Genomic DNA, 15,471 nt, shown 5'->3' on the forward strand with positions numbered 1-15,471 from the left:
TTTCATTTTGCTCTTTTTTTATCTTTATATTTTTTCCATTTTTTTAAACTAATACTGACTTAGTCCAGTATTCTTGAAATCGGTTTTATTTCCCTGTTTTTTTGGTTGTTGTCTTTTTTAAAATTTATTTTTTCTTTTGTCTCATAGCTATCACACTATTTTTGTTGTTGTTGTGGTGGTGGTGGTAGTGGGTTTTGCTCTTGTTGTGATTGCTTTAAAATTTATAATAAGGTTTTTTGTTTCTATTTTTATTTTTAAATTTGTACTGGGGATCAAACCCAGGGGCGCTTAACCACTGAGCCGAATCCTCAGCCCTTTCTAATATTTTATTTAGAGACACGGTCTTGCTGAGTTGCTTAGGGCCTTGCTAAATTGGTGAGGCTGGCTTTGAACCAGAGATACTCTTTCCCAAACCACTGGGATTACAGGCATGTGCCACCGCCCCTGGCTATAATAGGGTTTCTTAATAGCAGTACTATTGAAAATTTAGTCCAAATAATGTTTTTCTGTAAAGTCTTAGGCAACTTGCAACAATATATTTTTATTTTCCTTTCACTCTTTATTTTATTGACATCATGTGGTTTATTTTAAATATATTAAAAAATCAACAATATGTGGTTATAATTTTTACCACTAGTCATTTAAATAACTTCAAAACTAAATAAAGTATATTTGCCTACATATTAATATTAATTTTTTATTAATATAATTTTTCTCCTTTTGGTATGAACAGTTTTCCATTTGAAATCAATTGTTTTCTGCCTGAACCATTCTTTAAAGTTTAGCTTTGTTGTGATGAAATTTTCTTAGATGTATTAAAGAGTCTTTGCTTCAGTTTTATTAATTAGATATATTTCCTTTGCACATTCATTCTAGGCTTAAGAAAATTTTTTTGTTTTGTTTTGTTGTACTTTTAATAGTTAAACTTGATGTTCCACTCTTTTCTGTTTAAAACATGCTGGCATTTATATGTTTATTCTTCTGCTTTTTTTTTTTTTTTTTACTAACGCTGACTGATTTTAAGATTTTATACTTAATCTCTGGTTTTAAACATTTTGGTTATGATGACTCTTGGCATAGTATTGTTAGTGTTACTTGTTTCATTATTTTTTTTTTCATCTTAGGTTTATAGTTTTAAGCAAATTTGAACTATTTTGTCTCTTACATGTCTTTAAATATGTTTTATTTTCTCTGATTTCTCCTTTAAAATTCATAATTAAACCCTATCAGATAATGTCTTGTTATTTGCTTCCTTCTTTTTTATTTTGGTTCCTTCTAAGCCTATGTCTAGGAGTCTTCTTTCCTCTGTAGTGTCTGAAGTCCTGGGAGTCCTATTCAGTGTTTCTTCATTTATAGCATGGTGTTTATCCTTAGTGTTTGAATTGGAATTTTTGATCCTCTCCATGTTTCTATCTGACATATTCCGCCTTTTATCTAACTTCTGATTGTATAGAGTAGTTACAATAACTTGCTGGCTCTTTACTCAGCCATGTACTATGTCCTATTAAGCTTATCAAATACATTCTTCATTTATGTTTTTGCATTTTTTGAGCACTAACAGGTCCTCTTGACTCTTAGTGTTTCATCTCAACCTAAATTGTCCATCTGTTCTTGTAGATTGTCTTCTTTTATCCTGAAAGTCTGAACATATTAATCATAATTATTTTACATATAAAACTTTGAATTTTCTATTTTATAACACCTGTGTCATAATTGAATAGGCTTATGATCCTTCTCTTTTTTTCTTGTTGTTGTTGGTGTTGTTGTTTGCTTGTGTTTGTGTGTGTGAGTGTGTGTGTGTGTGTGTGTGTGTGCATGCTTCCTTTTAGCATGGCTTTTATTTGTTGAAAGCCAAACATGATGTAATAAATGATAGAAATTGAGATACATAGTTCTTTAGTGGTGAGTTTTGTATTAATCTGACTAAAGTTTTGTTATGCTTAGTGTTTGGTGTATCCATAGGTGCCAGAGGCTTCACATTTTCTCCAGTGTCTTTGCTTTCATCCCTCCTATCGATTCTGGGCTTCCTTAAGTACACTTCTGAGAGTTGCAGTGCTTTCTGCTATAATCCACTATTATTGTACTCAAGTCCTATTTCTCTGTTGGCAAGGTACACATGGGAGGAAGGATTCTATAATCTTATGATTAAATCACAGTCTTAGTGTGCCTGTGTCCCCGGGAAGTAATGTTCACAAGTTTTTCTCAGCATTTTTCTTCCACTTAGATGAGACAGGAAGTCCCAGGGGGCAGACATTGGAAAAGTTTCCTTCCTCCAAGTGGAATGAATCTCTGCTAGTCTTTACTTCTAGATCTTAAGCCTCTGCTAGAGAGAAGATGCTCCAGTATATTTCATCCTATTTACTTATTCCTACATCTTTTTGAAGTATTCACCCTAAGTATTTTGGATGTGTCTTTCCAGTATAAAACCCAGGAAAGTTTGAGATGCCCACTGTAAGCTACTGTCTCCCATGCTGGTGATCCATAAGCAGATTCTAGCAATTCAGTATGGTGATCATTTTAGTGTTCTTAGTATTTTTTGACTCTAGCAGATTTTGCTCCAGCTGAGTAAATCTTAGTTCAGAATCTGGCTTCTTCTGTTTCTACAGATTTTCTCACCATGGTTTGCAAATGACCTCGAGTCTCTTGAGTTTTAGTTTGTTCTGATTTTTTGTTTTGTTTTGTTTTTAAAGATGGAAATGATGATGTCCTTCCTACATTTTACACATGTCAGAGCTGAAGCTAGACACCTAATAACTGTTTAAAAAACATTTTTGTACTAATTATTATGTCTCTGTCATTTTAGTTATGGTTTCATTTTACTTGATTTTCTTTTCATTGTGTGCCTTTTTTTCTTTATTCTTTGCTTGTCTAATGGGCAAATATCACCTTGAATTTTATGTATTTTATTTTATTTTATTTTATTGATAATTCAAGGATTGCTTTGTTATAAAAATGAATAGTTCAGCTTTGTGTTCATTATCTCTGTTCTTGAGGAGTTTCACATTACTCCATACTTTAGGGATTCTACTGTGGTGGGTTGAAGCATGAGCTAGTCTTTGTGCTCTATGACTTCCAGGACTTAAAGTTCTACATGGATCTTTATGCCATCTTTACTTTACTGACACAAATGTCCTCATTATAACTTAGATAAGGATTAAAGAGGGACCCTCCATAGACTGTTGGAGATATATTTTTATATAAGTCTCTTTTTACTAGTCCTCCAGCAATTTTAATCTTCATGGAATTTTCTATGCTTTGATAATATGAGGAGAGTCCCATGTTATGCCTGGATTCTCCCTCCCTAAGCTGAGTGTAGAATTTCTCTCCAGCATTAAATTGTGACAGTCTTAAGGCTTGGCATAGTTCCCAGGGATGCTGTAACATTCCCCAAATCTTGGATGGTTTTAAGCAATAAAAATTTGCTCTTTCAAAGCTCCAGAGGCTAGAAATCAAAGTGTTGGCAAGGTCATGCTCTCTCTGAATCTCTGGGAAAGATGCTTTTATGCTTCTTCCTAGCTTCTCCTGGTTGCTGGCAACCTATTGATATTCTTTACCTTTTGGTACCATAACTTCCAATCTCTGTGTCCTTGGTCACATGGTATGTTCCAATTTAACATTGTGTTCAAAATTTCTTATTCTTTTAAGGACTGAACTAGAGTATAGTCTTAGTCTCAATGCCCTCATCACAATTTGATGTCATCTGAAAAAGCCATATTTCAAAATAAGATCACAATCACAGTTTCTAGGTAGACATGTGTCGCGACCCCTTGCCCGCAAGGAAGACGCAACTCGAGAATCTTCTTTCAGCAGTTTATTCAGGCCCTTGATATTTCTTCTTCTCCCTCTCGGATGCCCCTCCCAGCCTTAATAAAGCATCCCAAGCCCCAATGCAAAGCTGCCGCGTGGAGCTTTCTCACAGGGTGGTGAAAAATCATGTGCCAACTTTCCCAGATAAGAAGTTGTTTGTCACAGACCACAGCGGAGCCAGCGTCATCTTGTAATGGCGACCATAATCTGCAGAAATGGCAGAAGCGGCTCACCACCGTTCCCCCTTTCCTGTTTTCTTAAAACAATACAGGCAAGAGTAGAGGTCCTATCCCACTGTGCAGAAGTGGCTGCATAGTATGGCTCAGTCCTAAGGAGGGCCCTTCCCCAGATCTGAGGCCATATCAGCCGACGCCTTTTTTCGTGGGGCGGGGCGTGAACGCGTCTAACCCGCATGCAATAGGACATGCTCTCCTTGAGGTCCACGTCAAGGATCACTCAAGTGCAGTGCCTTGCCTCGCATCCTGTATCGTGATGATGGTGGACGAAGGGGGATAGCTGAGGCTGAACTGTGGCTGTTTATAACGACAAACAAGTTGACAGCACCCTGAAAGAAAGGCACGAACTTCAAGGCGATAGAAAAGCACTAGTGTGGAAACCCATCTGCGTGCAATGGCAGTAATACCGGCAGAGTGCAAGGGCTTTCCAACACTAAGAGAATAACAAGGAAAGTCATGTCGATCCCAGTGCAATGTTATAATAACTTGGGGTGTAACGACCATGACAAAGGTTTACTGCTTAAGATGCGCAAGCCAGACTTGAGGCGAGTTGCCATTTTCTAAAGCTGCAAGAGCTTGTATGATCATAGCCTTTTCTTGTGCATGGCGAGTTTTAAGGCGACAGAGAAGCCACAAACAGAGCACAACACTGAAGCAACACATTGCACCAAAAATGCCTACTCCCACCCACTCTTTGAAGAAGGAAAAAGCAGAAGATATCCAATCGGTGAATTGACCCAAAGTCACGGGATCGACACGGGTACTGTTCAAGACAGCTATCTGGGTTAGTTGAGACTGGATCATGTTTTCTGCTTCCATGGACCAGGTTCCGGATGGATACTCTCCGATGATGCGGGAGGCATTTCTGGAATCATTAAATCTGACAGAGGTTATACATAAATGTGCACGTTGATCAACACAACCCAAATGTACTAGGTCAGACAATTCCTCAACTTGAGCTTGAAGCAGATCTATCCTTTGATTAGCAGCCAGAATCCCAGATAAATTGTGTTGATTAATTCTACTTTGAGATTCAAGTATGGTGGATGTTTGTTGAATAACCTGATTAATAGTGGCAGCAGTTTGAACCTGGCTGGCCATGGCTACTTCAGCTGTAACTGCTGCAGCAGCAGACACCACCACAGCTGTCACTATGGCTGCCGTAATTCCAAAATCTCTACGGGCTCTAATCAGTTCAACAATAGGAAATGACTCTGGATCTGCAGTAACCGGGATCGGGACAAAGGTTGGAAATTTCATAACCATTGCCGTAGTCCAGGAGCCATTCCAACACTCAGACAAATAACAGGTAATATTAGAACAATTAAGCATCCCCTGTAATGTAACATTAGCCAAAAGAAACAGGAACGGAGATTGGAGACGGACTGCTGCGGAGGGTAATGTAGCATTAGATAATTGTGAATTATTTGCAGAAATTTTAAGCCTCCTACCTCGCTCCGAGTCTTGGGTACTGCCAGAAACATTAAACAGCCAACTTTGGACTCCTAATATTTCCCTGGGGAAACACAAGCGCGGACTAGACTAGCCCAATCTGAGGGAGTCATGCAAAATCTAGTAAGTCCCTCCACCTGAGTGAGAGTGAAAGCGGCATCTATGCCATAAGTGCGGACAGATTCTGCCAAGGTTTTAATTATCTTAAAGTCTAAAGGCTCATGATATCTTCCCCTGTTATTGTCCTGAAATACAGGGTATGCAAGTCCCATATCTGTATTAACTGTCCTCCAAACTTGTGCATGAAAAGATCTCCCGGAACCTTGGCTCCCCCCCACATACGGAGGTGGGGCAATCGGCACCATATCTTCTTCTAGATATTCTACCTCCTCCTCCTCAGAGTTTTGTTGACCAATGTTAACTCCCTTCCCCTTCTTACAGTAGGCCTGCGTGCCCTGTGTCTCCTTTTTCTTCTTTTTCATTTTTATCTTATGTAGTTGTTGTAACAATATATCAAGGTCCTCAGAACTCTCTGAGTCGCTTGTGTTCTCAGGCGTTTTTAATTCGGTCAAGTCTGGGTAGAGCCTTCTCCTATTTTTATCTTCAGGCTCTTTTGCCTTCTCACTACTGTTACTTTTAATACTCTCTGCCACTTCACTACATGATCCTTCAGATTTTTCCTCATGCAGCTGCTCAAGAATAGCTTGACCCTCACTTACAGCTTCCTGGCATTTACCATCTGTTATACATCCTCTAACTAACTTCCAAAGTGGTATAATGCCACCCTGCAAGGTACCTTGCTCATGAGCGAAATCTAGATCTTTCCCTAATTTGTCCCAGCTGGGAACCGTAAGACTCCCTGAAAAAGCAAACCAAGGAGCCGCTATATCAGCTTCTCTTAAAAACATCTGCAAAGTACTCTGCTTTATCTTAAGTCCTTTTGAATGTAACAACCCATCTAGGGCCAACATAATTGGGCTTGAAGAAGCAACGCCCATAATGTTTTTAGAGCTATAAAGAAAGTGAAAGTACAAAAGTCCCCGCTCTCTTCCTTTTACAGGGGAGCGTCCCTGTCGTCACAACAACAAAAGAAGCACAAAAAACAAAAGCAAAATGACACAACAAAAGAAACACAGAAAACAAAAGCGAAAGTACACAGTGCAGCTGCAATAAAATGTAATGCTCTCTCTTTCTTTACAGAGGAGCTGCCCCGCTTTGGTCGCGGATCCCACTTACCTCGGACTAACCCCGCTTTGGTCGCGGATCCCACTTATTGGGACTAACCCCGCTTTGGTCGCGGATCCCACTTACCTGGGACTAACCGGTGCACCACCCCTGACTGCTGAAAGTTCTGGTTCCCGGGTCTCGGCACCACTTGTCGCGACCCCTTGCCCGCAAGGAAGACGCAACTCGAGAATCTTCTTTCAGCAGTTTATTCAGGCCCTTGATATTTCTTCTTCTCCCTCTCGGATGCCCCTCCCAGCCTTAATAAAGCATCCCAAGCCCCAATGCAAAGCTGCCGCGTGGAGCTTTCTCACAGGGTGGTGAAAAATCATGTGCCAACTTTCCCAGATAAGAAGTTGTTTGTCACAGACCACAGCGGAGCCAGCGTCATCTTGTAATGGCGACCATAATCTGCAGAAATGGCAGAAGCGGCTCACCACAGACATGAATTTTGGGGAGACATGATTCAATATAGTACAGGGCTTAATTTTTTTCTTCCATATATCTAAGATTATTGTGTGAACACGGTTATTGTATTTGTTTTCTTTAGTTTTTAGTAGTTTTAGTTGGAATGATAAATTTGATTCCTTTCAATTTCTCTTAACCAGAAGTAAAAGTCCTCCTCTCAGTTGTTTAAACACTATAAACCCCATGTTTCAATTTGGGTTCACTGCCAAATTTTTCTTTAATAATGTATTCCCTTTCCTAAAAGATGACTTAAATACAGAAAAGAAAGCTAAAATATATAAACATTGAATACAGATTGTGGTGGGCAGATGTTGAAATGTGTTAACTACCAAAAGGTTGAATTAATAAATTTATACATTAAGAAAATTATTGTTGTATAGAATTTACATATAGTCTTGTGCTTTGAGAAAGAAATTATGATAACATACATCAAATATATACAGTGGAAGGAAAGTTTGTACAGTAGTCTAGTACTCTGAATCATTTTGGGGCAATGCTATTGTAAAGTATGGATGATGTCAGGTCACTGCTAAGGCTGGATTACCATAATTAGCCAAGTCACTGGGCCAAGAAGAAAGCATTACAGATTTCTAAAAACACAGTGTTATTTTGAGAGAGGGTATCACTAAGTTGCCAAAGCTGGCCTTGAAAAACAGCTGAGTGCTGGAAAATTAGAGCTATAATTAATTAATGATTACATTATTTAGGAATATTTTCTGAAGATCTGCTCACAACTCCTTATTGGGATGGCAAAATGGGGTAAATTGACTATAAAAAAATAGCATTATGACTATGGCTAACATTATTCTTACACTCAGAATTCTGCCATATTTTTTATTAGACATGTCTACTATTTATGATGTCAGACTTTTATAGCATGAAGAATCTTTGACTGAATCATTTTATGCATTTTTTGGAGTGGAGACAAAATATTGTAACTGAGTGGCCCAATCATTTTTATATCTAATACAATTTTGGATTTTAGAATTGAGAAATAGTTTATGAATACATTCAGATCTTTTCTTAAGCAAAACATAAAATATGATAATGTATAATATACTGGAGAAAATGAATCTTGTTAAAAATTAACTTAGAGATTGCATTCATGAAACATTTCCCACAGTGGTTTTTGATATCTAGAGAGGACAAGGTAGCTAGAAAAATCATTTCCTAAAAATTTACAAGGTAGCTAGAAAAATCATTACCCTAAAAATAAGCCTTAACTAGTCTTTTGAAAGCTCCAAGAAGGGAAAGTAATCATAAGAGTCCTAAATATTTTTTTTTTAAGTATTAACAATCTGTTTTTATATTTGTAATCAATTACAATTTTTAACTTAACTTATTGTTGATATTTTATGACCCTTTTACTAGAATTACTTGGTGATACTCCATACACAAATTAGAGACCATAAAATACATAAAATTCAAGGTGATATATTAAATATTTTATTCAAAGATTTTAATTACTAAAAGTATACCCCGTCCAAGCAGGAAACATGGACTTGTAATAATTGCACTTACAAAGCAGTGTGATAAAGATGACATCACATGTTTGTGAAGTGCTGATTTCAAAGAATATGAAGTGCTAATTTTTCTAGATTACATGCTTCTTGACAACTTTCAATTTGTGCCTTAAGCCATAAGTGTATTAACCTCTGCACAAAGATGTGGGAAATGAGCATTCAAAGATGACAGGGCAGAATGTACAAAATTCATGCTAGAAAGAATGATATAAGGGCTGGGGTTGTATCTCAGAGGTAGAGTGCTCGTCTAGTATGTATGAGGCCCTGAATTCGATCCTCAGCACCACATAAAAATAAATAAAATAAAGGCATCTTGTCCAACTACAACTAAAAAATATTTTTAAAAAGGATGCTATAAGACAGACATATTCAGGGATTGGCAGAGCCATAGAGAACTGAGAGCTAGAATGGAAAATAAGAAAAGTATGTTGAGCTTGTTTATGGAGGACATTATGTGATATTTTGAGTTGCCTTAATGATAATGCAATGCAAAATGGAGTCCTTTGTGGGGATTATACTGTTAATATAAAAACAGGTTTCATTTACTCTTTTTAAAAATTTTTAATAGCTGTTGTTCAATATAAGTAGCCAGAAGAAGAAAACAATCAAGTGAGTACCCCAAATTTCCAGCAAAAATAATTGATATATTTATATTAAATAATATGTAAAAATTATTATTTATAAATAAATTATAATTCTAATTTGTCCCCTTATCTTGAGGAGAGATAAAGATGACATAATTAGACATGAATATTAACTAACACAAGAAACATTATATTAAATAGATAGTGAGTTTATCTGTAATCCTTGGTACTTGGGGTACTAAGGCAAGAGGATCTCAATTTCAAGCCCAGGCGTGGCAACTTACTGACATGCTCTCTCAAAATAAAAACAAAAAGTATCTGGAATGGAGTGTAGCTTAATAGTGGAGTACCAGTGAGTTCAATCACCAGTACCAAAAAATCAAACAAACAAAAAATGAAAAGGATAGATAATATGGTGATTTTAAAATATTACCTTCAATTTGTTTCATGTACATCTTGTTGAGAAAAATATAAATCTAAATTTTCTTCTTAATTATTTATTTATAAAATAGAATACTATCCATTTTAGGGAAATACATAGAAAATTAAAGACGAAAGATCATGGACTCATGAGTCAAAATTTCTGACTGCTATATCATCTGTGTAATCATTCTTCCTTTTGTTCTTCTCAACATTGATTTATTTGTAATTTTAATGATTGGATTTGGTAAAATTGTTAAACTTATAGGCTTCAGAGACAAATCAAAATGGGTCTAATTCCCAAATCAATTTATTTTTAATTTATTTTTCTATTTGCAAAAGCTTTTTTAAAATTTACATATGACAGCAGAATGCATTACAATTCTTATTACACATATAGAGTGCCCACGCACTCCCCCCCCCCCACACACACGTGATGGAAGACCATGAATTCCCAAATATTATAAAACCAGGTTGTCACTTCCTTTTATTTCTTTTTTGGAAACATGCATATGGCCCCTATCCTAAGCAAATAAATAGCTTCATTTTAGTAGAGGTAATAAGGGAGTTGAGGCATAGTAATCATTTGTTTGTTTTTTTTGTGTTTTTTTTTTTTGGTGTGTGTGTGTGTGTGTTTCCATCTAAGTGAGAGTAAGCAGTATCCTCAGGAGTATTTGCATTATACCAATGCTTTAATCTGAGAAAATATTTAGTTAATTATCTTCATTTCCTTAGTGATTTATGGTAGAAAATTAGAAAGAATCAGTATTAAAATAAAAATAATAAACTCTAAGAATTTTATTTTATTTGTGAATTTGAGTTGTAGTATTAATTAATCTATAAAAACTTCTATGTAATTATCGATTTTCCTGTCAGTTTTTCAAACCAGTGTATAAATTTCTTGATTCATAAACTATGCCTTATCCATTTATATATTATGAATGTCTATCTCAGGGCTAGTCTAATGCCAACCATACATCAATTATTCACTATTATATGTTCAAATAAAATATATTTAATAAAAAGGAGATAGTTATTGTGTAAATTCCAAAAGCATATATTATAGCAAAATAATTGCTTACAAATCTATAATATCAAGGGATGATTAAACAATATAGTGACATAACAATAGTCTTTACATTTTAGTAAGTGCCCTCAGGCAGTAGCCAGAGCATATATTTAAAATGAATGATTTTTGAAACAAAGAGATGAGCAATCAAGAAAACAAAAATTAACAGATAATTATATAGCAATGGAGATGAATGCAAAAATTAGTATTACTTTCCAAATCATATTTTATTGAAAATATGTAATATTCACCTTATAATTCTTACCCTATAGGTGTAAATATGTATGGCTATTAATGGAAACTTTTTCATTTTCTTATCAGAAATATTTTTACATGAAACTTTAAAAAGAGTTTTTGCACATTGTTACAGAAAATTCCTAATATTTTAAGAGATGGAAAATAATGTTAGTGGAAACCAAATTTATATTCCAAATGATGTTTTTTCCAGAAGTTTACATTTAATGTGGCTTCCGAAACTAAGTAAACAAAATCAAAGATTATTTTTAAGAATTGTGAGAATATAATTACAATTATTTAGATCCTCCCTCCCTTCCTCCTTGTTTGATTATTTTTTTCTTTCTTCCTTCCTTCACTCTTTCCTTTATTCTTACCTTCATTTTCTCCTTTCATCCATGTTGACAAATGATTAATAGCTAGCCGGAAGCCAGTAGAAGGTAATCTCTGATTTGTGATATTTGTTGATAACCATGGTGTAAATACTTTGCCATGCTTAATTTCAAGCTACCAACCTTTTGTCAAAAGCTAGAAAAATTCCTGAAATTTGAACATTTACTGTAAAAAGCAGTTCAGTCTTATTTCTTATATAGCTTACTTTAGACTAGAAGCATTTTGAGGAACATTAAAAGAGGAATGTTGGAAAAATTGGCCAAATTATGCTAAGTACATATGTGACTATACCTCAGTGAATTTCACCTTAATATATATATATATATATATATATATATATATATATATATATTAATATAATATATATATTAATTAAATATATATATATATATATATATATATAACATTAATTTTTTAAGAAAATTATAAATACATAGAAGAATACCAGTAAAGGAATGGGACAGGGGATGGGGGAGAGAGAGGGGAGAAAGGGGAAGTGGAACAAATTATATTCCATGTTTGTATGCCTGTGTCAGAATGAATCCTGATATTATATATGAGTATAATGCACTACAAAAATATAAATGAATAAAAAAAGAATTTTGAAACTGTACTTTTAAAAGTTAAATGGACAAGAGAAGAATGGCAGAACTTTGGATTGGACAGAGGGGAATGAGGGGAGGGGAGGGGGTCTGGGGTTGGGAAATATGATGGAATGAGACTTTGTTACCCTATGTACATGTATGATTGCACAAATAGTATGACACTGCATGGTATACAAAAAGAGTAATGATCAATTGTCCTTAATTTGTGTACAATGAGTAAAAATGAATTCTGCTGTCATTTATAACTAATTAGAACATTTAAAAAAATAGATTATTCATGTATAATATGAGTCATATTTGATTTTTGGTCCTAGAAGCTGAAAGTTTTACCAGTAGTAGAGACTTATAGATTCACAGGTGGTGAGGGTGAAGGTGAACAGTTTTTATCTTTTGAATTGAAATGGTTCAACAGTGGAATGAGTCATGTAGTTAGTATGTCAGTTTATTCACCTATAATATTATATTTGATGAATAGCAGTCTGATATGAACTCCAATATTACTAACAGTTTTTAAATATCATGGAATGTGAATTATCATTTGAAAGAAGGTAATGAACTCACACAGAATAGTTGTTCAATATTTATGTAACATTTTAATATGAATAAAAAATTTCAGGTTTTGTTCATAAAATCCTCTAATTATTTTGACTTTTCAGAATGGCCAATATAATTTTTCCTTTGTTAAGCGAGAGAATGTTTTCATGCATTCCTCATGTCTCACAAATGAACAATGGAGACTTTGTAAAACTCGACAATCAAGGTCTCTGGTGCTGCTTTTGGTAATGGATATTACTGGGGAGAATATTTATTATGTTAATATTAGTACTTAATGCTTTTCAAAGGATTTTGACAATGAAATTGCAAATGTGTATGTGTTCATCTTCTGGGCACTAGATGAACTAGGTACATGTACAGGCTTGCTTCTAAAATGTATTCCTGTAATTTTTCTCTGCTCTAGATTTAAAATGTTTATATGTGTGAATAAGAAAAAAATATTTGTTCAAGATTCACTGCAGTTCATAAAATTAGTGAATGTATTACAGGGGAAGGTGATTAAGATAGTTATCTTCCTTGTTTTCAGAAAGGCACTGGCTTAGAAGGACAGTAGGAAAAATAAAAATATTTTAAATATATAAGTGTCCCAGATAATTAGCAGTCCAGTTCCAAACACACACACACACACACACACACACACACACACACACACACAGGGACTTGGAGGCAGATTTGATTGGAAGATAAATCATTTCTCTTCTAAATTTAGTTGCTATCTACATTAGTGATGCCATCAACATTATGGCTAACAAAGCTTTCATCTGCAAGGAGCTAATACTTTTTTCTTTGATTGTGCTGCCTAATTTGTTGTTACAAATCATTGGATTGTGCAAACAGAAGGCTGGGTAGGCCTTAACATTTTACCAGGGGACGAAGAAATGTAGAATAAAATACAAAGAGATGGCAGGCATGCCTTGATTAATAGTATTCATTTTACTTCTTCCCATATTGGTTGGCATATATTTTGGTAAATAAAATATAGTATACTCCTGTCTCTAGTAAAATCCTCTATGTGTATTTCTTCACAGTTCCGAGGTTTTAAGTAATCCAACTGCCTATATCATTGAGACAATATTTATTCTAGTTTAATAAAGACATGACTCAAGCAAGTATTAATTTTAGTTGATAAGGATTTAGTAGTATTATTCACTTAAATTGAGAAGCAATGAATATGTATCATCAAAAATTAACCAATATGTCAATAAATATTAAAAATCATTCAGATGTACTATAAAGGATATTAAAAGATATTATTTTCTAAATCAAGTTTATAGAAGTGTATTTTACAAAAGTAAAATGCAGCTTCTTCATATATACAGTTGGATGTATTATGACAAATGTGTATATTCAAATAATCATCACAATTAAGATACATATTTGTATTCCATTGAATAGATTTATTGTGTCTTTTTATAATCAACTGTCACACAAATGCCAACTCAGGTGTTTTTCAGTTCAGTTTTGTTTTGCCTGTGGTAGACATTCATATTGTTACAATATTAGCAGTAAGAGAGCTGGTTGATTCATATTCTGGACAAACCATGATATCTAAATTTGCCAATGGCAAAAGTTTAGACTGTGCTGTCCAAATGTCATTTAGAAGTTGAATTGTGTATTGACATCTATCTATGTATCTATCTATCTATATAGAGAGATATATGTATATATATACGTGTATTTATATGTATTTGGAAACAGATGCAGAGACATATGTGTATGTGTGTGTATAAGTTGTGTGTGTACATATACATTGAAAGTCAAAAGATAAAATGTCTTAAATAGGTTACTTAAGAAATATAATATTATGGAACACAAGATAAACCTTTTTCCAGCATTTGGGAAACAAAATAATGTTTCCAGTTTAGATAGGAAATCTAGTAAACTTTTTACATCTCTTTTGTCATACAGTTAAGTGTATAGATGTTGGATTTTGACCTCATCAAAATATGAAAAAATGCAATTTCATAACCCAAATCCTGAATAATGTAATCCTATGTCACTTATTATATTAATTGTGAACACATAGGAAATGGGCATAATGAAAACATTTATTATTACAATTATTGTCATTTACCTTCTTTCCCTGTATGTCTTGGAGTATAATAATAAAACCCCTGGATGACTACATATATATGAAGTAATTCAATATATGAGTAAATGAGTGTACACAACATATTTACCTGCTTCAGTTATTTCTTCTGTAGATCATCTTGCTGGTCTTTATAATTTATTCTAATCTTAGTATTTATATCTATGAAATAAGAAAGTTTGCCCTTAAATGTTTAAGAATTATTTTCTAGATTCACAATTTTGAATTAATAACAATGCACATTTTCATATTTGGGAGTATTGTGATGAAATAATCTTTAAATGTCATAACAACATATAATTATAATAATGTTTTTATGTGTCCTGTAAGTCTTCCTTAAATTAATCATTAACTATAAATTACATTTCATAATAAAGAAGGAAAACATACAAATAAGCAAAAAGATCCAGTTAATACATGAATAAGGTTCTTTCTATTTGAATTGAACTTTTGTTTTAAATATAGTGTATCCTAAAGTACAATTTTGCCTCTGAGATTTTCTTCACACTTTTTGAGCAGTAACAGCAATATAGTTTCTAATAAGGGATTTGAATGTGGAAGAAGTGTAGCAAAGCAGTTAGTTCTGCCAATTAGATAAATGTTGTGGAAAGTGAATCTCCTACCACCCTGTGGTAGTTTAGAATCATTGCATATTAACATACTTCATTTACACTTTCTGCTTAATTGATGCTTCCCCAATAAATTTGCATAGCATGTAATATCTGTGATATATAAAGAAAGTACACAATAAAATCAATATTTTTCCTATTTTTGTTTGGGAGAAAAAATACTACCACATACACAGACACATT

This window comes from Marmota monax, unplaced genomic scaffold, assembly GCF_021218885.2.
Source record: "Marmota monax isolate L192 unplaced genomic scaffold, Marmota_monax_Labrador192_F-V1.1 WCK01_AAM20220418_F8-fsc00049, whole genome shotgun sequence".
Taxonomy (NCBI): Eukaryota; Metazoa; Chordata; class Mammalia; order Rodentia; family Sciuridae; genus Marmota; species Marmota monax.